We start from the raw sequence: 21,493 nt of genomic DNA on the forward strand, positions 1-21,493 counted from the left end.
GTTACAGTAAATGTTACCTGTGTGACTCCAAAAACATAGGATGGTGACTTTGTGGAGCAATTTATTGAGATCAGAGAGCACTTCAGTTCAGTACAAATCCATTTTAGAAACAGAGAAAGGTTTTAATAAAATACAATTGTGTTTATTCCTATTGAAGGGGAAAAAGTCAGAACAAACACACAAATGCAAACCACTCTGTAGCCCTATAAAAGCACTCGAGAAACTGGCTATGTATTGATCAGGTGCATTAAGCAGTAGGTTTGCCTTTAGGCAATATTCTCTGTGAAATAACACAACAACATTTCAGGAGTGTGCCATCCCGCAAAGCAGGTGGATAAAACAAACACTTGCCTAGCAACTACTGGTAAGAATAACCTGAAAAGCTCTGGTGCAAAGAGGAGGATAATGGGGATCTCATAAGCACATCCCCATAACAAACTATTCACATCTCCTGATCCTAAATGCATCAGAGGACGACACTCCAAGCAAGCTCCTCCAGGACGTAAAATGGGGCTTTGCTTGTAAGAAACTCAGTCTATGTGAAAATATCCATAGAAGAACTGTGCAGCCATGTTCTACAAGGCCTAACACTGTGTACAAAACACATGGTACAGAAGACAAAAAGGCCTTGCTGAAGCACAAACTGCAGCTCTCGCCCTGTTGTCTTCTGCACCTGTACCATGAGTATTCTACAGTAAACTGGCTTCTTTAGGATGCGCCAAGTGCCGCTGGATTCTTCCATGTATGGATTTGTTACCTTTTCCAGGAAATGCAAGTATTATGGCTGGTGGTACTAACTGGGAAAAACAGCTAAATATCACACAGGGATGATGGCCCTCTAATACCAGTGGTGGACGTGGAAGAGATGTCCCATATAGATGCTGCTATGTGAACGGCAGACACTGCAGGGGATGACTAACAAATGGTGACAACTGAAGGTTTCAGAAAAACAGCCCGGCTGACTCCAAAAATGGATTATCAAGATTAGACATCCACATTAATGGAGTTTCACTGTAATAATTGTTAAACGTGCTTCCATTAAGCAAGAAAACCTTACGTCGTTTTACACAGAGATTAGGGAATATGAGGACCTGCAGCCTCTTGGCAAATGGAGTATTTGCTCAATCCTTTAAAACTATTTTTCCAAAATGGATATTTATTAACTATCTACAGGATAGGTGACAAATGCTGGGACCTTCACAATCACTAGAAAAGGGTTCTAACACCAAATCAGTTCTCTCCAGTCCAACGCCTGCCTTCCACAACAAGAAGATTTGTCAGAACTGAACATTCCAGTGTTTTCTCTGGCGAGCAGAGGGTTAAGCTGCACCCAGAGCACTCTGGCTGTGGCTTATTGTCTCTAGAACAAAGCGGTCAGGCAGTAATTTCCCATCACATCCAACTAGGGCGGAGCGATGTGGCAAAAAAAAATTAAATTCTCGAATTAAAAAAAATATATATATTTTCAATTTAAATCTTAATTTTTTTTTATTTTTTTTTGCTAATGATAATGGGTGTAGTAGTAGAGGCATAGTGGATGAGGGGTGTAGTAATAGTTGAGGTAAAGTAGATGAGGGGGACTAGTAGTAGTGGAAGTAGTAGCAGCAGTAGTAGCTGTAGTGATATAAGTGATATACATTTGCGTGTGTTATGCCAATACCCATACATCCCTGTAGAGAGGGACAGCATCAGCACCCGGCTTACTGGGGCAAGTGCCAGGGCCCACCCAGCCACCGGGTGCTACGCCTGGTTTTCTAACTGTGAGCCCTCATAAGGAGCACTCACCAGGGCTGTGGAGTCGGTAAGCAGCAGCTCCGACTCAAACTCCTGAATTTTATCAGGACAGACTCCTAACACATAGTGATATAGAGAGGGGTCACACAGTGATCTAGTAGGTCACTGTGGGGGCACGCAATAGCACGCACATACACACACACACACAGCCTGCTGCAGCCATAGCATACACACACACGCACCTACACAGCCTGCTGCAGCTATAGCACACACACAGCTTGATGCACCCGTAGCACACACCACACACACGGCTTGCTGCGGCCATAGCACATATACATACACAGCCTGCTGCAGTCATAGCGCGCGCACACACACACACACACACACACACACACAGCCTGCTGCAGCCATAGCACACGCACATGAACACACACACACACACACACAACCATAGAACACTGGGTAAAAACACACAATTTTCTCCCAGAGAGAAAACACCACACTGAGGACAGAGGTTACAGCTACACTACTTATGTTTTCTCCTCCTCCTCCTCTATATTACACAGGATATCTTTATATTACACTGCTGCTCATATACAGTCATCCAGCATCCAGGAAGAGAACAGCACAGATCTCCCCCCACACAATGGGCTCTTCCAGCTCAGAAACAAATGTCAAATAGTGACCGACAACTTTTTCATGACCACCCTTATGTAATAGGGCCAGTGTCCTATTACTGGTATATTCCCCGACCACCCTTATCTAATAGGGCCAGTGTCCTATTACTGATATATCTCCCTGACCACCCTAATGTAATAGGGCCAGAGTCCTATTAAAATGTTACTCATAATATATATTCATGTGCAAAACTTGTAAAATTCATATCAAAATTCAATTCTACATTTTCTAAAAAATTTTTAAAAGCTGGAGTCGGAACATTTTTTTCTGACTCCAGCCAAAACTAGCTCCGACTCCGACTCCACAGCCCTGGCACTCACAGTAGGATAATACAGCATTGGGGAAGGCAGTGATGGCGACAGCAGCAGCCCGTTCCCCACCAAGCTGCTGTCACTTTAAAAGTCCCGCTAATGGCCTCTGCACGGCTACCAATAGCGGGATTTTTAAAACGTTCCCGACTGTTGTGGAGAGCGGAGCAGAGCAGAGGAGAAGGCTCAGGCCTCTGACACCGCTGCACTGGAGAGAACTTCCGGTTCAGTCAGCTTTGTGTTGTGCTGGCTGCACCAGATGTTTGGAATATCTGCTGGGGAGAGGAGAGTTAACCTTTTTGTTTTTTTTCCATTACACAGTGGGGGCATATACTATGGCTATATTATATGGGGGATGCTGTAGAGGGGGGGGGGGGGGGGGGGGGGGCTATACTGTATGGGGATGCAATGGAGGAGGGTTATACTATATGGGGGATGCTGTAGAGGCAAGCTATAATATATGGGAGGGCTGTTGCAGGGGCTGTATACTGTGTGAAGCAGGCTGTAGAAGGCTATACTATATAGGAGATACTGCAGAGGGGAACCTATATCATATGGAGGCACAGTGGGGCTTTATTACTATATGGGGGCACAGGTGTGCTGGACCAAAGAACCTAAAATCTTTCTCTGGCAGATTCTGGAGAGAAGAGTTGTGGCTTGAGCCAGATGGAAAGAAAAAGAAAATTGAGCAACTCCGATTAGAGAAGACGTCACCTGTAAGTCACTGAATATAAGTCCAAAAGCGCAACGTTTCAACTATTACTTATAGCCTTTTTTAAGCATACCAAAGGGGGCCTATTTACTATTAGGGGCACTAAGGGGGCTTAACCATTATACATGCTGTTTTATGGTCGCCACATGATTTGCTCCACAAAGGGGCCCGCTGAGCCTCTGACGCATAAGGGCCCACAAAAACCTTGAGCCAGCTCTGCTTGTAGACACCACAGAACCTCCAGAGCTGCAATCACTATTCTGTTATATCATGTATTCAGTCAGGAGCCACATACATCCACACAATATGTGCCCCTTTTTGCACACCACACCCACCCTAACTGACAATATTTTGTTTCAAGAAAAAAAAAAAAAAAAAACCTCATCTAGTAGCAACCAGAGGCTGTATTTAGTCTACTGCTGTGCTGTCATTCCCTGCCCCCTGGACCCCCACACAGAGTGCCACTGCAGCCTCCACACCATTTGGCACATAGTTAGGAGGTTGTGGCCTATGTGCGGTATAGTAAAAAGGCTGCAGCCTGTGTGTGGGGTCCGGTGGGTCAACAGTGACAGTTAAGGAGTCGGCGGCGGCAATGTGTGCGCGGGTCTGGGAGTGACAACACAGCGGAAAGAGGATAAAACTGGGCAGCATGGAACAGGAGGAATTAAACTGACAGCGGCTCTGACATGGAACAGGAGGAGAAAAAAAAATGAAAAAAAACTTTCAAAGATCAGGTCTGATTGCCAATTGTTGGTAACGGTTTATTGGCGAGCCCTAGATGAAGGTAAGATTTACCTTCATCCTCAGACTACTGCCCCCCTCGGTGCACTGGTGGTAGTTCCAAAACGACTTATTAGCACAGGGATTAAACGGCTAATATCACTGAAACTGCACCAAGGATGAAGAAACTTACATTCATCCTCAGCATCCCATGCGCTATAGTCTAACCTTCTGATAGTTTCTCTTTGAAGCACTTTGGCTCTACATTTTTCCTATAAATATGTAGGTCACTGAACAAGTTATCACACAAAAGGTATGAAGTCTATTTAAAAATGTCATATAAAAAATATATTTATTTATTTATTTATTTTTTTTATACACAGTTTTACACACCAATTTTAAAACTTGAAACTCAACATATAGAAAAATGTAATATAAAGCCTCATTTGTGATGAGAAATGTTCTGGTGAGAAAGTGTCCATGTAGGCATGCAGCAGCATGAAGCCTGGGCCGCTGTAGTGTCAGAGGAACACTTTACTAGTGACTCATCCTGGCAATCCCACAACAATAGCTGCTTATTTGTAATGACTATAAGGAGAAGGAATTATCTTTCTGTTTTCTAAAACCAAGGATCCTTTTACACAGACAGATTATTAAAGCCAGAAAGGGATTTAAAAAGAGGAGAAATCTCAGTCTTTTCTTTATGACTTGTTCTCTGTATATAGTCTTTTACTGGCTTTGGCTTCAATAATCTGTCAAATAAATCTCAGACAGATGTAAAAAATCTCTGACTGTGTGAAAGGCCCCTATTACACGGGACAATCATTGTGCAGAAAATAGTTATAAAGTTGGAATTTAAACGGTAATAGTTTCGTGTGAATGCAGGAAACAAACAAAAAATCGTTCATGTGTCAATGATTGCATCTTTTGAGCTGAACCTAAAATAATCGTTAATCACTTGCGGTAATTCCACATTCGTTGTCAAATTGTTCACTAATCATTCAGTTTAAGGGTCCGTTTACACACACAGATTATCTGACAGATCGTTTTGTGTAATATGGTGAACGATTTCTGGTAGCTCCCTTTGCGATTGTTTACAGTTAATCGCTTTGTTTAATAGAACCCTATGTGTATGTGCACACTATGGAATCCTCGCAAGTAACTTCCTGCAAATTCTGCCGCTTGCCCCCGCTTGACTCTTCACCCATCCTGAAATCCTCCCGACCATAGAATGGAGTCTATGGCACAGGCGGAGATGCACGCGGGCGTGATTGGTGGAATCTGTCTGCATACCATAGTGTGAACGCACCCTAACCCTTGTATTGTTGTAAAATTGTATTGTGAAAAAAGCGATGCAGAATCTGTTGGCACTACACAAATAAATATTATTTTTATCAGCAAAGGAAGAACTGGCCTCCCAATGTTATACTTGCAACCATTGTTACACAGGTAGCCTATGAAATCCTATAAGAAAATAATGCTGCATGTAAAACCACTGTGTTCAATCAGCTGTAAGTCTCCCGATAAGCAATTTGGATATAGCGTGTAAACCCAGCCTTACAGAAGGCATCTTATGACACTATCACATGTTAGTAAAGTCCTGATCTTCACAGATTCCTCACACAATATATCAATAAAGACAATTGTTCAGCCAGGCTATAACATTGCCCATCACTCACAGCTAGGACAGGTCAGGCATCACTAGAGAACCATTTGTACAGATGCATGATAGAAACAAACACCCACTGTAGACTCATAGGCTCTAGAATACAAGACCTATACTACACAAGGTACTGGCAACTGGCCGTAACCTCTACGCTCTACAATGCTATACTATTCACTAAAACAGACTCAAGCACATGGCCATCTCCTTGTTAAATTGGTACCTGTCACTTCAAAAAACCTATACAGTAAAACCTGCCTGATTATTAGTACGCTGGGTTTGAAAAGTCCAACAAGAGCAGCAAAGAGAAAAACAGCAGTAGCATCAAAGCAAGGAAGGGGTTACACTCAGCACTGAACTGCTAGTTGCTGCCGCTGGGAGGCTAATGGTGCGTTTGCACAGAAAGATTTATCTGACAGATTTTGGAAGCCAAAGCCAGGAATGGATTTGAAAAGAGGATAGATCCCAGTCTTTCCTTTATGACCTGATCCCTGTTTATAGTCTGTTCCTGGTTTTGGCTTCAAAGATCTGTCAGATAAATCTGTCTGTGTAAACGCACCATCAGGGGGGTCTCCGAGTACAGGCAGCGGACAGCAGATTGCAGCAAAGGGAGCCACCTAGTGCCCAAGACTAGACAGTTGTTTTTCTGGGATAAGGAAATATTTTGGATAACCTATTACATCTCTTATGCAGTACATTACATTTTTGCAATCCATTTTTTTCCCGCAAAAAACGGATGGAAAAACGGATAGAAAAGCCAGATGCAAGTGTTTGCATCCGTTTTTTTCCATTGACTTCCGTTTTTTTTTGTTTTTTTTTTATAATGGATCAAAACGCATCAGTGTTTTTTTGACAGACACAAAAACATCGTCAACCACGTTATTTGTCCGTAAAAAAAAAAAACGAATCCGTTTTGATCATTTTTTTTATATAATGGAAGTCAATGGGAAAAACGGATGCACACACTTGCATCAGTTTTTTGCAAAAAAAAAACGGATGAAAAAAACCCAGCCTTAGCAGTGCATCAGTTTAGACTTATTTATATTCATGGGACACAACCGCCTGTAACTCTGTTACAGGAAATCCACGTCCGTGTTCCGTGCGGCCTAAGAATTCCTCCTCCAGGTTTTAAAAGGGGGGGCAGAGGGGTGGTGAGAGTTTGGTTGTGACAGTGCCAGGAACAGAAAGCTTTAGTTGTCTTCTACTCAGACAATCACTTTAAGTATTTTACCATACTGAATTGATGAAAAAAAAAAAATAGAGTTTATGGACTCTGTTGCATGTCCTTATTGTACAAGACCTCCCTCCAAGTAAACAAGCAGCTGGCTGTGTGACATCATGTCCTTGAGGTCATATGACGACAACTTTTCATCATGCACATAGTTTGCACTGTGCACTTCCTGCATCATGCACAGATGTATAGGCTCCATAGTTTACCACACAAAGTCAATAAAACCACTGTAGAGGGAAGCGTCTTTTTCCTTCAAAGTTTTTTCACTCTTGTAAGTCACAAATACCAGACAGAAGAGAACTATTTACTTCTAAACATGGTTACATCTGACCTTCACACACTGGATAACAGCGATCCAACACTGCTTTCTAGTTCAGCGTGAATTCCAGTTTGAGGAAACACACGCAGACTGGTATAAACAGTAACTAAGGGCTAGACCGCCACTATTTTATGGATATATTTGGATCCGACAGAGCGACTATCGTGACAAGTCAAAAGGACGTGAAAAAAATATGTATTAGGGGCATAAATTTAGTGAGATTGGTGTGATCTCAATTGTGTGGGGGAAGTTTCATAGACTACGTTGGGCCACTGTTTTGTTATTTGATGTTACTTTCTGATTATTAGCTTCCGCTCACACCTTTCCATATGGATGTAAGCACAGAATATCCTCAGTGGATAACAGTGTAGCGAGATTCTAAACTGAGACTAGGGCGTGCTGCCAGAGAGGTGCCAGGGGATCTGTAAGGAACAACATTGTTTTCTTACACCTCACCAGGTGCTAGAAGCTGCCTCGAATCCACACCACAATATGCACCATTTGGTGCAGATTTTCCTCTGAATCTGGGTCAGAAATACTGCCAAAAATGTTCACTGCACTTAACCCTTTATGGTTCTAACCAGAAATGTTTACAATAGTACCCAGCCTCTCTGATAACAGGCACAAAGGGAGTGACATTACCATGACCAGCAGCTAATATGCAGAGTACTGGCTGTGTACAGCATGGACAGCGGCTGGATGGGCCTGGGAGGGACCAGATATCACAGGTATCTGAAGCCATCCCACAGCTGCTAAAGGGTGCACTAAAGAGGATGCATAGAGCAATTGTGGGGATCAAGGTGGTCCCATAGATGCTTACCTGGGTTCAATCTGGAGAGATTTATCTGACAGATTTTGAAGCCAAAGCCAGGAACAGTCTATAAACAGACAGGTCATAAAGACAAGACTGAGATTGTTCCCCCTTTTAGGGTGCCTTCACACCTACCGGATCCACAGCGGATCTCACTTCTGCGGATTCGAAGCGAGAACCGCTGCGGATCCGGTATCAATTCACCCCTATGATAGCACATATTCGCAGCGGGATTAACATCCCTCTGTGAATATGTGCTTTAACTCCCTGGTGCCCGCAGCCCCGCCATCGCATCCCCGGCGCATCTCCCCATCCCGGCCACATCCACCCCATAAGCCCACCCCCAGCCCGCTGATCAGCTGAGCGGGACCGGAGCCGGGAGCCTTACTGCAGCCGTGCCGCCGAGCAGGTAATGTATGCTCGCGGCGGCGGGCCGGAGATGGGCTGATGGGGGGATGTGGCCGGGATGGGGGGGGGATGTGCCGCCGCCGGGGATGGGGGGATGCGATGGCGGGGCTGCGGGCACCAGGGATGTTAATCCCGCTGCGAATATGTGCTATCATAGGGGTGGATGGTACCGGATCCGCAGCGGTTCTCGCTTCGAATCCGCAGAAGTGAGATCCGCTGTGGATCCGGTAGGTGTGAAGGCACCCTTAAATACATTCCTGGCTTTGGCTTTAAAAAAATCCATGAGATACATCTCTCTGTGTAAAGGCACCCATAGGCTATCTTCACACTAAGTAAATTCCAAGGCGGAAGGAGCACGCTCTCCCATAGACAGGCGGGGTTCCGCCGTGGAATTTCGCCTAATTTACTCAGTGTGAATATACCCTTAGACTTGAAGTCTTGGTCTTGCTCTTCCAACCAATGTCAGACATTTCTAGCCATGTGAAATGTCACCTTGTCTTGCTGGAGGACACCATTTTCCCCAGGGAAGAAAATCAGCATGTACAGTATGGTTATATGTGATCTGCATGAATGGAGTCATACTCAAATTAGCTGAGTACCATACACATGGATGAGTGGCCCAGAGAATACCACGCAAACCTTCCCCAGAGCATAACCCTGCCACCACCAGAGTTCTTCCAGCAATGGTTGCAGGGCGATTGCCAACATCCATCAATCTGATGAAGAAGCAGACACCTCATCAGAGATGGCAACCCTTTGCAAACCAGCAGAGGCCCATTTCCCACACTGATATGATAGGTGAAGCCTTTTCAGCCGATTCATCAGAGGTGAGTGAGCATTCTTCTGCCTCAGAGCCCAAATTGGTGTTAGACGCACAGCTCATAGCACCCAGGATGATTTTGATCATTGCGCACCTTCATAACACAGTCACTTATTTGCAGTGATGCCATTTTCTCATGAGACTTTCACCACCGCAGCACAAGAACAGTTCACAAACTGGGCAGTTTCAGAAAAAAATGACATGCTTGGCCCAAAAGCCAATAATCCTCCAATTTTGCTGTATAAATTGCCTCCTACACCCCCCAACAGCAAAGAAGCATGTGTGTGCACAGCCTATCGCACGCCCGATATACCCACCAAAATCAGCTCACGATGAGCAAATTCATGAACTATGGGCCGCCAACACTGAGGATAGGGACTGACATCAGAGAAAAGGCTCTCTTATGGACAGCATAGCCTTACTACTTGTAACTAACCCCCTAAACTCCATTTCTTTATATTATAGAACCCCTTTAAATGGGTTGTCAAAAAAAAGTTGAAGTAGTGAATAAAAATAAAAAATTGAACTCATCTGCCACCAGTTCCACTCCGATGGTGCCGATCCTGTGATTCCACCGCTTCCACAGATTTTAATCAGTCAATGGCTAAAGAGGGTGACTGACTGAGGGGACACTTCCTCTGTCAGGAAGGACAACCATAGTGGAGAATTGTCTTTAGGCAAGTACAGTTTTTTTCTGCCATTTACTGCAGCTTTCGAGAGTCGTTTTAAAGGTTAAAAATTTTGTTTTGTTTGCATAATCTCTTTTTAACATTTCACCCCCATGGCTGTACCATGACATCTTCTAAAAGGGGTAACAAAAACTGCTGTAGTGGGTTACATCATCATCCGATAGGAACAAAAAAAAGGTATAGGTTAATAAAGGGAGACAGCATAGGACCACAAATAAAAGTGTTCTAAGCCAAAGAAATACAGTCATTTATCACTTCACAAAGCTTACTGCGTAGTGTCAGCTAAATCAGTCATTTATCCGCTGCAAGCTGAGAGTACAGAAAATGTCTGAACGCCTGATACAGAGGAGATGGGCACTTGGTTCATTTATGTGTCAAGAAGACTTGGTGCCTTCCCACCACCCTCTGTATGCTACTAGGTGTGACCGGCTCAGTGAAGATTTATGACCTATGCAAACAGCATTCATAAATATCTAGGATGAAGTAGATGTACCTTCTAAAATTACATCCGTGTTTCCCAGCCTGTGCAGCATTACAACTAAACCCCTGCCTGCTGCCTATCTAAAAGTAGTACGTGAAGCATGTGCCATACTATACAACTGCCCAAGCTCCCAGCATAGAACAACATTGCTTACACTCTCAGTCACATAAAGGGGGAGCATATAATACATGGTATTAGCAAAGCACAAAGGTTTATATAGCTTTATGTGATGTTTTTTTTTTTTTTTTTGGGGGGGGGGTGGGGTGTAACAAGTCTCATAAAACGTCATGCAAGTGTAAGTTTCTTGCTTGGAAGTTTGGTACATAAGTAATTAGGCTGTTATTCACATTATAAAGACACAAAAAAAGCTAAACTCCAGCATGGAGAAAAGGCTTGTTAATTGCAGGCAGGTGCCTAATACTCAACATGAAACCTGTATAACCACATATTAGCAGCAGAAAAGGTTGTACATAAGACCACAGGGATCAATATGAGGATTGCCCAACATCAAAGCTAAAGCTTTGGCGGTCCACGCATGATGGGAATTGTAAAAGGCTCCCCCATCCCTTTACTTAGGTGAATATACTAAGAAAGACAAAAAAAAACAAAAAACATGGAGGGGTCAAAAATTGTTATATCTAATCTTGACAACTGGAGCCAGAAAGTGCCAGAGATTTGTAATTTACTTTAATAAAAAAAATCTCAAGCCTTCCAGTACTTATCAGCTGCTGCATGTCCCACAGGAAGTGGTGTATTCTCTCCAGTCTGACATAGTGCTCTCTGCTGCTAACTCTGTCCACGTTAGGAACTTTCCAGAGCAGTAGCAAATCCCCATAGAAAGTCATAGAAATACCACTTCCTGCAGGACATACAGCAGCTGATAAGTACTTGAAGAATTTTTAATAGAAGTAAATGACAAATTTCTGTCACCAGTTGATTTGAAAGAAACACATTTTGGTAAATAATCCCTTAAGCTTCTATACAAAGAAGAGCAACCAGCACAGCCTTTAGAGGATGAACCACGGATCAGAGTAGGATCACTAACAGTAAGGGGACATTCACACGTTCCGTTCTGATGTGCTACCAACCGGAATTCTGAACTTCTGATGCTGGGAGCTCCGAAACTGTTTAAATACATGCGTTACTGTACTTTATATAGCGCCAACAAATTCCGCAGCACTTTACAATTCTGGGGGTACATACTGTACATAGCCAAAAAAAATAGACATTACAGAGATACACATATAATTATCCATAGATGAGGAGTGAGGTCCCTGCTCACATGCATGAGCTTACAGACTATAAGGAGGGGGTGTGAGACAAAATAGCAGAGGGGCAAAGTGCATCATTGTTCTTATGGTCCGGCCATCTTTATAAATAAGGCAGTGCAGGTAAGGGTGGGTCTAAGTGCTTAAAGGACAACTCCCGCGGGATCCCCCCCCCCAAAAAAAAACCACAGACACCATACTCACCATCCCTCCGGTGACGATCGCCACTCCATTCGCCCGCCGTCCGCCTCACCGGGAGAAGAGGACCGTGACGATTGTAATAGGTAATGTATATATTCTTTAACTTCCGGGCGGGGGGGGGGGAAGGGGGCCAGACCGGATATTTAACCACATTACAAAGTTATATAACTTTGTAATGTGTGTTAAATAAGCTAAAAAATTTTTTCGTGGGAGTTGTCCTTTAAATGCTTGGTGTGTGTGTGTGTGTGTGTGTGAGAGAGAGTGTGTGTGTGTGTGTGTGAGAGAGTGTGTGTGTGCGTGGTGGAGGTGTGTGTGTGGGGGGGGGGGTTTGAGGGTAGCAGTCAAAATTAGGGAACCTGGTAAGCCTGCTTGAACAGATGTGTTTTGAGGGAATGTTTGAAGCTTTGTGTATTGGAGGTGAGTCTGACAGTCTTTGGTAATGCATTCCATAGAACTGGTGCAGCTCGGGTGATGTCCTGGAGACGGAAGTGAGAGGTGCGGATCAAGGTGGATGTTAGTTGTAAGTCATTAGAGGAGCATAAGGCACGGGTAGGGCGGTAGACAGAGATGAGGGAGGAGATGTATGGAGGTGCAGCACTGTGGAGAGCCTTGTGGGTGAGCAGGAGGACTTTGTATTGTATCCTGTGTTTAATAGGGAGCCAGTGTAGTGACTGGCACAGGGGGGAGGCATCGGTATAGCGGCTGGACATGGAGATGAGCCTGTCTGCTGTATTAAGAATGGACTGGAGAGAGCAGAGTTTAGAGGAAGGAAGGCTGATTAGGGTAGCTTCACACGTACAGTATCGCTGCGTTTTTAATGCAATTTTTACATGCAATTTTTCATTTTCACATGAAAATTGATTCTAATGGAGTCACATCATGGAGGGGCTGGAGTTTCTTCCCACTAAGGGTGGGTCGGCCCGCCTCCAGTGCTTCAGCCTGGGCCTGGTGGTACAGTCACTTTAAATCTGCGCCATCATATCTGCTGTGGATCTTGTACGTGTGAATGCACCCTAAAGGTATTCTGTATTCTGGGCAACAATGAGAAATCCATGGGGGACAGAGCAACATTACTGATTGAATAGTACGCAATGCGTATGGCACAACCAGTGCTCCATTAAAGAGGGTATCCAGGGTTTAGGAAAAGCACAGCTACTTTCTTGTAGAAACAGCACCACCCCAGTCCTCAGGTTGTGTGTGGTATTACAATTCAGCTGCAATCACTTCAATGGAACTGAACTGCAAAGCTACACCCAAAAAGAAAAAGTTTTGTCCCATTTTCAGGAACTGTGGGAATCAGACCCTTACTGGACCCCCTATCCTGTAAAAGGGGGATAACTTCTTTTGTAATGTACCATTAGTATCATCTAGTGTCACTATGGTACATAAAATGCAGTAATATATTGAGGAATTAAAAAAAAAAAAATGAAGAAGCAGAAGAAAACCCCTAATAATTAATCCCTGTTACTGCTGATAAAGAAAACTATATAGCTTTCCTTATTACGGAATTACTTCTGCAACCTATGGTGGGAATAATCCTAAAATAGGAGTTTCTGCGAGGTGAGCCCCCATTTTCTTCAGAATACCTTCTTATTTTAACCATAATCTTCTATAGCTTTTCAGCAGGCCTTTCCGTTCCCCGAGGCAAAGGAGGGTTCTCTGGATAGTTCTCTGGTATATTCAGAGGTAATAAAAAGTAACTGATAGCCGCCTCTGCTGTGTGTGCACTTCCCCTCTATAATCTGGCTGCCATTCTTCTTCCACCTGAACTTACAATAGGATAATGCACATGTGCCCATAATGATTCAGTGCTAGCAAATAAAGTTGTAAAACAGACATACTGACACAGTTATGCAAATGGATGCAGTTCCAAACACCTCACCCACACATCAGTTTTTTTCAGTCTGTGAATCAGGATCCTGAAAAAGGACCCACAGATTTCAATGGGGTCTTCCACACATCCAATTTAACAATGGATCTGTTTTTGACCACAAATCCACAAAAGTAGGTGGGTCCTGCATCTACACTCACTGGCCACTATTAGGTACACCATGCTAGTAACGGGTTGGACCCCCTTTTGCCTTCAGAACTGCCTCAATTCTTCGTGGCATAGATTCAACAAGGTGCTGGAAGCATTCCTCAGAGATTTTGGTCCATATTGACATGATGGCATCACACAGTTGCCGCAGATTTGTCGGCTGCACATCCATGATGCGAATCTCCCGTTCCACCACATCCCAAAGATGCTCTATTGGATTGAGATCTGGTGACTGTGGAGGCCATTGGAGTACAGTGAACTCATTGTCATGTTCAAGAAACCAGTCTGAGATGATTCTAGCTTTATGACATGGCGCATTATCCTGCTGAAAGTAGTCATCAGATGTTGGGTACATTGTGGTCATAAAGGGATGGACATGGTCAGCAACAATACTCAGGTAGGCTGTGGGGTTGCAACGATGCTCAATTGGTACCAAGGGGCCCAAAGAGTGCCAAGAAAATATTCCCCACACCATGACACACCACCACCAGCCTGAACCGTTGATACAAGGCAGGATGGATCCATGCTTTCATGTTTTTGACGCCAAATTCTGACCCTACCATCCGAATGTCGCAGCAGAAATCGAGACTCATCAGACCAGGCAACGTTTTTCCAATCTTCTACTGTCCAATTTCGATGAGCTTGTGCAAATTGTAGCCTCAGTTTCCTGCTCTTAGCTGACCCGGTGTGGTCTTCTGCTGCTGTAGCCCATCTGCCTCAAAGTTCGACGTAATGTGCGTTCAGAGATGCTCTTCTGCCTACTTTGGTTGTAACGGTTGGCTATTTGAGTCACTGTTGCCTTTCTATCAGCTCGAACCAGTCTGCCCATTCTCCTCTGACCTCTGGCATCAACAAGGCATTTCCGCCCACAGAACTGCCGCCCACTGGATGTTTTTTCTTTTTCGGACCATTCTCTGTAAACCCTAGAGATGGTTGTGCGTGAAAATCCCAGTAGATCAGCAGTTTCTGAAATACTCAGACCAGCCCTTCTGGCACCAACAACCATGCCACGTTCAAAGGCCCTCAAATCACCTTTCTTTCCCATACTGATGCTCGGTTTGAACTGCAGGAGATTGTCTTGACCATGTCTACATGCCTAAATGCACTGAGTTGCCGCCATGTGATTGGCTGATTAGAAATTAAGTGGTAACGTTCAGTTGGACAGGTGTACCTAATAAAAGTGGCCGGTGAGTGTATATAGTCTGTTTTTAAAGAGGTTATCCAGTGCTACAAAAACATGGCCACTTTCTTTCAGAGACAACACGACTCTTGTCTCCAGTTCAGGTGCAGTTCGCAATTAAGCTCCATTCACTTCAATGGAACTGAGCAGCAAAATCCCGCCCAAGCTGGAGACAGAAGTGGGGCTGTCTCTGGAAGAAAGTGGCCATGTTTTTGTAGGGCTGGATAACCCCTTTAAGGCCAGTTTCACACGTAACGGATCTGCAGAGGATTTCACACTGCAAATTATGAAGACGACATTATGGGTTATGGGTCTGCTACCAATATAAATAAGCCTGGACCATATACGGTAAACCCAATCATTACAGGAGTGTCTGGATGGTTGGAGGCTGCTTATCTCTTCACATAAGGAGAATGCATCATTTCTTTCCTTTTTAATACTTCATTTATTGGCTGCATTTACGAAAAGCAAAAAAAAAACAAAAAACATTCTTATAACTAAAATCACAGCGTCTCTCCATCCAATCTTGTGTATAAAAAGCAGTTAAGATCCCCAGCCCCCTGATGGTGTTATATCTGCTGTGCCACCCTGCCTTGCTCCTCCACAACTAGATGCTGGGGTTGCTTGAAGATAAGCAAGACTGTTCCTTCCTCTCCGCAGACACTCGGCCCACGCCTTGGCCATAACAGGTTTTTCTCCTTCCATAGCTGATAGTAAAATACTGAATTTAGTATCTGCCAACATTATATTCATGACCTCAGCTGACTGGAACACCCCTGTATGGCACACTATTTCGGCATAGCTTTGGTCTATAAAACATACCTGCTGTACTGTCGGTTTTCTGTTATATTAACGCACCAGAGTGACAAGGTGATCATAGTGCTCCATCTGCTGTTATTCAGGTACTGAGAGCCCCTACATGGTGCCCATCTGTTTCTCACAAATACATTTCAGGGAATGACCAGGGCTGGGCTCTCTGCCAGTAGCACAAACATTTCCCTTGCTTCTCTGGCTAATCACAGCACCTAATTTTTTAACCCCTTAGTGACCGCCGCACGTATTTTAATGGCGGTCACTAATGGGCTTTATTCCGATGCGTACGCCTTTTAACGGCATACACATTGGAATAAGTAACTGCCCGGCGGCAGAGTGGGGGATCAGCAGTCAGTGTGACAGCTGACCCCCCCCCCCCCCCCTGTAACTGCCCGGAGCGGAGGATTCTCCGCTCCGAGCAGTTTAACCCGTTAAATGCTGCTGTCAAACCATGACAGCGGCATCTAACGGGTCCCGGTCGGTGCCGTGGATCACTTACGTGATCGCGCTGTCCGGTCCTCCGATGTCTCCACAGTGATTCCGGGGTCCTAATGAAGGCCTACGGGGTCACCATGGAGATGCCTCATGCTGACAGGGGTGGCCGTGGCTATTGCCTGTCAGCACGAGGCATGATACAATACATTGCAGTACATCAGGTACTGCAATGTATTGTATCAGTGATCAAAGTATTTTACACTAGTGTACAGTAATGTACACTAGTGTAAAAGTAAAAAAAAAGTGAGAAAAATGTGCACCAAACAACACAAATCCTATACATATTTGGTATCGTTACGTCCGTAACGACTCGATCTATAAAACTATATCAATAATTATACTGCACAACACACACTGTAAAAAAAATAAATAAAAAAACAGTACCAGAATAGGTGTATTTTATCAACCCACTTAAAAAAATACATCTTAAAAGAGATCAAAAAGTCATATACATATAAAACTTGGTATCAATAGAAACTACAGATCTTCCCGCAAAAAATAAGCCCAAAACCAGCTCTGTCGCACAAAAGAAAAGAACGCTATGGATCTTGCAATGTGGCGACAGTTTTTGTGGGTTTTTGCTAGGAAGATAGTTTCTATTGCGCCAAAGTGGTAATAGTTAAAAAAAACCTATACAAACGTGGTATCGCTGTAACCGTAGTGACCCAGAGAATACATGTATTATGTTATTAGTGACCGCCGATACGGATTTTTACGGCGATCACTAATGGGCTCTATTCTGCTGCCATCAGGTCTTTATGGCGCCGGTAAGGCCCGCAGCCCCCTCCTCTCAGCTACCGGAGGTCGCTGAGAAGTTGGGGCAGAGTGTGGGCTCAGTCCCGGACAGTCCCCTCACCGGCGATCGCCGTTATTACCAGTATAACAGCGGCCACCGGTAAAGGACATTGCCAGCGCTGCTGAATGCGGTCATCTCTTCTCACCGCGAATCCACAGTGAGAGGAGATGAAAACATGTCCCCCCCCCGTCCCCAGAATTAACCCTAGTGACCTGGTCACTGACCCTCCCCTCCCTGGGCGGCCATCTGATCCAAGATGGCCGCCGCCGACACTGTTCACAGTGATGGATTCCTAAAAATGATCAAAACTCCATTCTCTCCACGACCGGAGGTGGCGGAGAGCATGGGGTGATGATCGGGACCACCCGGTGTGGTCCCAGTACAAGCGATTAGCGGTATATACTATATACCGCTGATCGCGAGTTCCAAATGGTGCCGGCACTTTTTTACCCCTGTCACCAAAGTCAAGTGTCCTGGATTACTTGTAACCACCCCAGATTACCTGTAACCACCCCAGATTGCCCGTAACCATCCCAGACAGCCCGTAACCACCACAGATTGCCACAGACTGCTCGTAGCTACCCCAAATTGCCTGTAACCACCCCAGATTGCTCGCAACCTCCCCAGATTGCCCGTCGCCACCCAAGATAGCCAGTAAACACCCCCAGATTACCCATAACCACCCCATATAGCCAGTAAACACCGCCAGATTGCCCGTAACCACCCCATATAGCCAGTAAACCCCCCAGATTGCCCGTAACCACCCTAGATTGCCCGTAACCCCCCACAAATTGACACAGACTGCTCGTAACCACCCCAGATTGCCCATAACCACACCAGATTGCCTGTCGCAACCTCAAATAGCCAGTAAATAGCCAGTAACAGTAAATAGCCATTACCACCCGAGATAGCCAGTAAACACTGACATATTGCCTGTTACTAAAATGACACAATGAGTCCTGCTGTGTGCCCATACAGTGGTTTATGCCCCCATATGGGGTACCATTGTACTTAGGAGAAGCTCCGCTACAAATGTTGGGGTCCTTTTTCTCCCCTGTTCCTAGTGAAATTGAGAAATTTCAAACTAAACAAACATATTATTGGAAAAATTCTATTTTTTTCATTTTTACTGTCTTCTTTTGAATATTTTCCTCTAATACCTGTGGGGTCAAAATGGTCAGCACACCCCAAGATGTATTCTTTGAGGGGTGTACTTTGCAAAATGGGGTGACTTTTTCTATTCTGCTGACACTACAGGGGCACTACAAACGCACCTGGCGCTCAGAAACTTCTTCAGCAAAATCTGAACTGGAAATGCTAATTGGCGCTCCTTCCCTTCTGAGGCCTGCTGTGTGCCCATACAGTGGTTTACGCCCACATATGGGGTACCTTTCTACTCAGGAAAACCTGCAGTACAAAATTTCGGGTGCACTTTCTCTCATATTTATTATAAAATGAGATACTTTTATCTTAACAAATGTATTATTGGAAAATTTCTATTTTCCATTTCCGGCCTAATTGTGAATACTTTCTTCCAGCCCCTGTAGGGTTAAAATGCTCATTATACCCCTAGCTTAATTCTTTAAGGTGTCTGGTTTCCAAAATGGGGTCACTTATGGGGGTTTTCACTATACAAGCCTCCTAAATCAACTTAAAAAAAAAAAGAACTGGTCCCTAAAAAAAAAAAAACAGTTTTGGAAATTTCATGAAAGTTTTATAATTTGCTGATACATTTCTAAGCCCCATAACACCCTAAAAAAGTGAAATAGGTTTACGAAATTAAATCAGAATAAAGAGGACATATTGATAATGTAACTTACTAACTAATTTTTGTCATGTGACTTTCTTTTTTTAGAAGCAAAGAATTTCAAAGTCCGTAAAGTGCAAATTTTTCAAATTTTTTATGGTATTTTGATGTTTTTCACCAAAAAGCCGGAGTTACTCACCGGTAATGTAGTTTCCCCGAGTACATGACAGCACCACCAGAGAGAGGGACTCCGCCCCCCAGGGACAGGAAACCTAGAGAATAAAAGGAAAGGCCCTCCTCTCCACCCTCAGTGAATATCCGAGACTGAAGAGAGCCTTATAATTTTTAATCATGCATATACACGGTGTACAAACATATAATCATAACATAAATTTATCCATCTTGCTTTTAGAATAGGAAACACCTCCTTACCTATGAACTGTCAACAGAACCCCCTAGGTGTTCACCCAGTGAGAAATAGAGTATTAAGGGGTGGGAATGTAATGGTGCTGTCATGTACTCGGGGAAACTACATTACCGGTGAGTAACTCCGGCTTTCCCCATCGACATGACAGCACCACCAGAGAGAATACCAGAGAGGAATTCAGGGTGGGACTACAGCTTGCAAGACCCTTCTACCAAAGGAAATATCAGAAGTAGAAGACAGATCCAAACGGTAGTGACGAAAAAAAGTGTGAGGAGAAGACCAAGTGGCAGCCTTACAGATCTGCTCTAGAGAGACATCTCCCTTCTCTGCCCAAGATGTTGACACTGCACGCGTGGAGTGAGCCTTAAGAGAGAGAGGAGGCGAAAGACCAGTGGAAACATAACATAAACTTATGGCCTGTCTGATCCAGTTTGCTAGCGTACCTCTAGCCACCTTGTTCCCTTTATTGGGACCAGAAAATTGTACAAATAAATTTTTTGACTTCCTAAATGGTCTAGTGATGTCTAAATAGGCAAGGACTGCCCTCCTAACATCTAGACAATGATACTCTCTCTCTTCCTCATTTGTGGGCTTATCAAAAAAGGAAGGCAAAACCACTACTTGGGACCTGTGAAAACTTGAAGCAACCTTCGGCAGGAAAGCTGGATCTGGGGTAAGTATAATTCTATCCTCTAGAACCTTTGTATAGGGTTCCGAGGCCGAGAAGTGAATCATCTCACTTACCCTCCTGGCCGACGTAATTGCTACCAACAGGACAGTTTTTAGAGTTAGCAATTTTAGAGACGTCTCTGCTAGCGGCTCAAAAGGGGCTTTTATTAGGGCTGAGAGAACTATATTAAGATCCCAAGGGGCCACTCTATTAGTAATCTTAGGACAGAGTCTAGTTAAGGCCCTAAAGAATCTAACAATCCAAGGGTGTTTTGCTAACGGGTGATTGTATAATGCTCCTAGAGCCGAGACCTGTACCTTAAGAGTAGCTGCTTTTAGTCCTTTCTCAAGTCCTTTTTGCAGGAAGTCCAGAATCGCAGCCAGGTTCGGTTTGTCAAGGTCTATTGTCGTGGTGCCTATAAAAGTAAAATATGCCTGCCAAATCCTAAAATAAATTTTACATGTTATAGGCTTTCTACTTTTTTGCAATGTCGTGATGACTGCATCCGACAACCCTTTACCTTTCAGGATTAACCTTTCAAGAGCCAGGCCGTCAAGTGGAGCTTGTCCACTTGTGGATGCTGCACTGGCCCCTGAAGAAGAAGATCCGGACGGTCCGGGAGAACCCATGGGTCTGATATGGACATCTGAGTTAGGCAGGAAAACCACGCTCTTCTGGGCCAAAAGGGAGCCACTAGAATCACCCTGGCCCTGTCCTGCCTTATCTTCCTCAGTACCCTTGGAAGAAGAGGTAACGGCGGAAAAGCATACATTAGCCTCCACCTCCAAGTCTGTGACAATGCGTCTATTGCTAGAGGCTGGTCCCGGGGAGACAGCGAACAGAACTTTGTCACCTGCCGGTTGGCTCTTGTGGCGAATAGATCCACCTCCGGTATTCCCCATAAGTCCGTGATCATGTGAAAAACTTCCGGGTTTAGTTGCCATTCTCCCTGGTGCAGTGAATTCCGGCTGAGGTAATCTGCCCTGATGTTTTGTGTTCCTTTTAGGTGAACCGCTGATAAGGATAGTAGATTTTTTTCTGCAAAGGAGAATATTTTGTAACAGAGGTCCAGCAAAGCCGTACTTTTTGTGGTTCCTTGCTTGTTTACAAGTGCCACTGAGGTGGAATTGTCTGATAATATTTTCACGTTAGAGTTTTTAACATAATGTTTTGCCGATTTTAGGGCTTCTAATATTGCTGCCAACTCACGATAGTTTGAGGATCTATCCCTGAAAGATCCATCCCAACTACCCTGGAAGTCCAACTCCCCTAAGTGTGCTCCCC

The 21,493-nt window shown here is 44.3% G+C and overlaps 1 protein-coding gene across 2 annotated transcripts in view; it reads right to left on the minus strand.

The window, feature by feature from the left end:
• The window catches only part of CLOCK (clock circadian regulator), a 69,567-nt gene that overhangs the window by 36,694 nt on the left and 11,380 nt on the right, over positions 1-21,493 (minus strand). The window lies entirely within an intron of this gene.

Source organism: Dendropsophus ebraccatus, chromosome 7, assembly GCF_027789765.1.
Source record: "Dendropsophus ebraccatus isolate aDenEbr1 chromosome 7, aDenEbr1.pat, whole genome shotgun sequence".
NCBI lineage: Eukaryota > Metazoa > Chordata > Amphibia > Anura > Hylidae > Dendropsophus > Dendropsophus ebraccatus.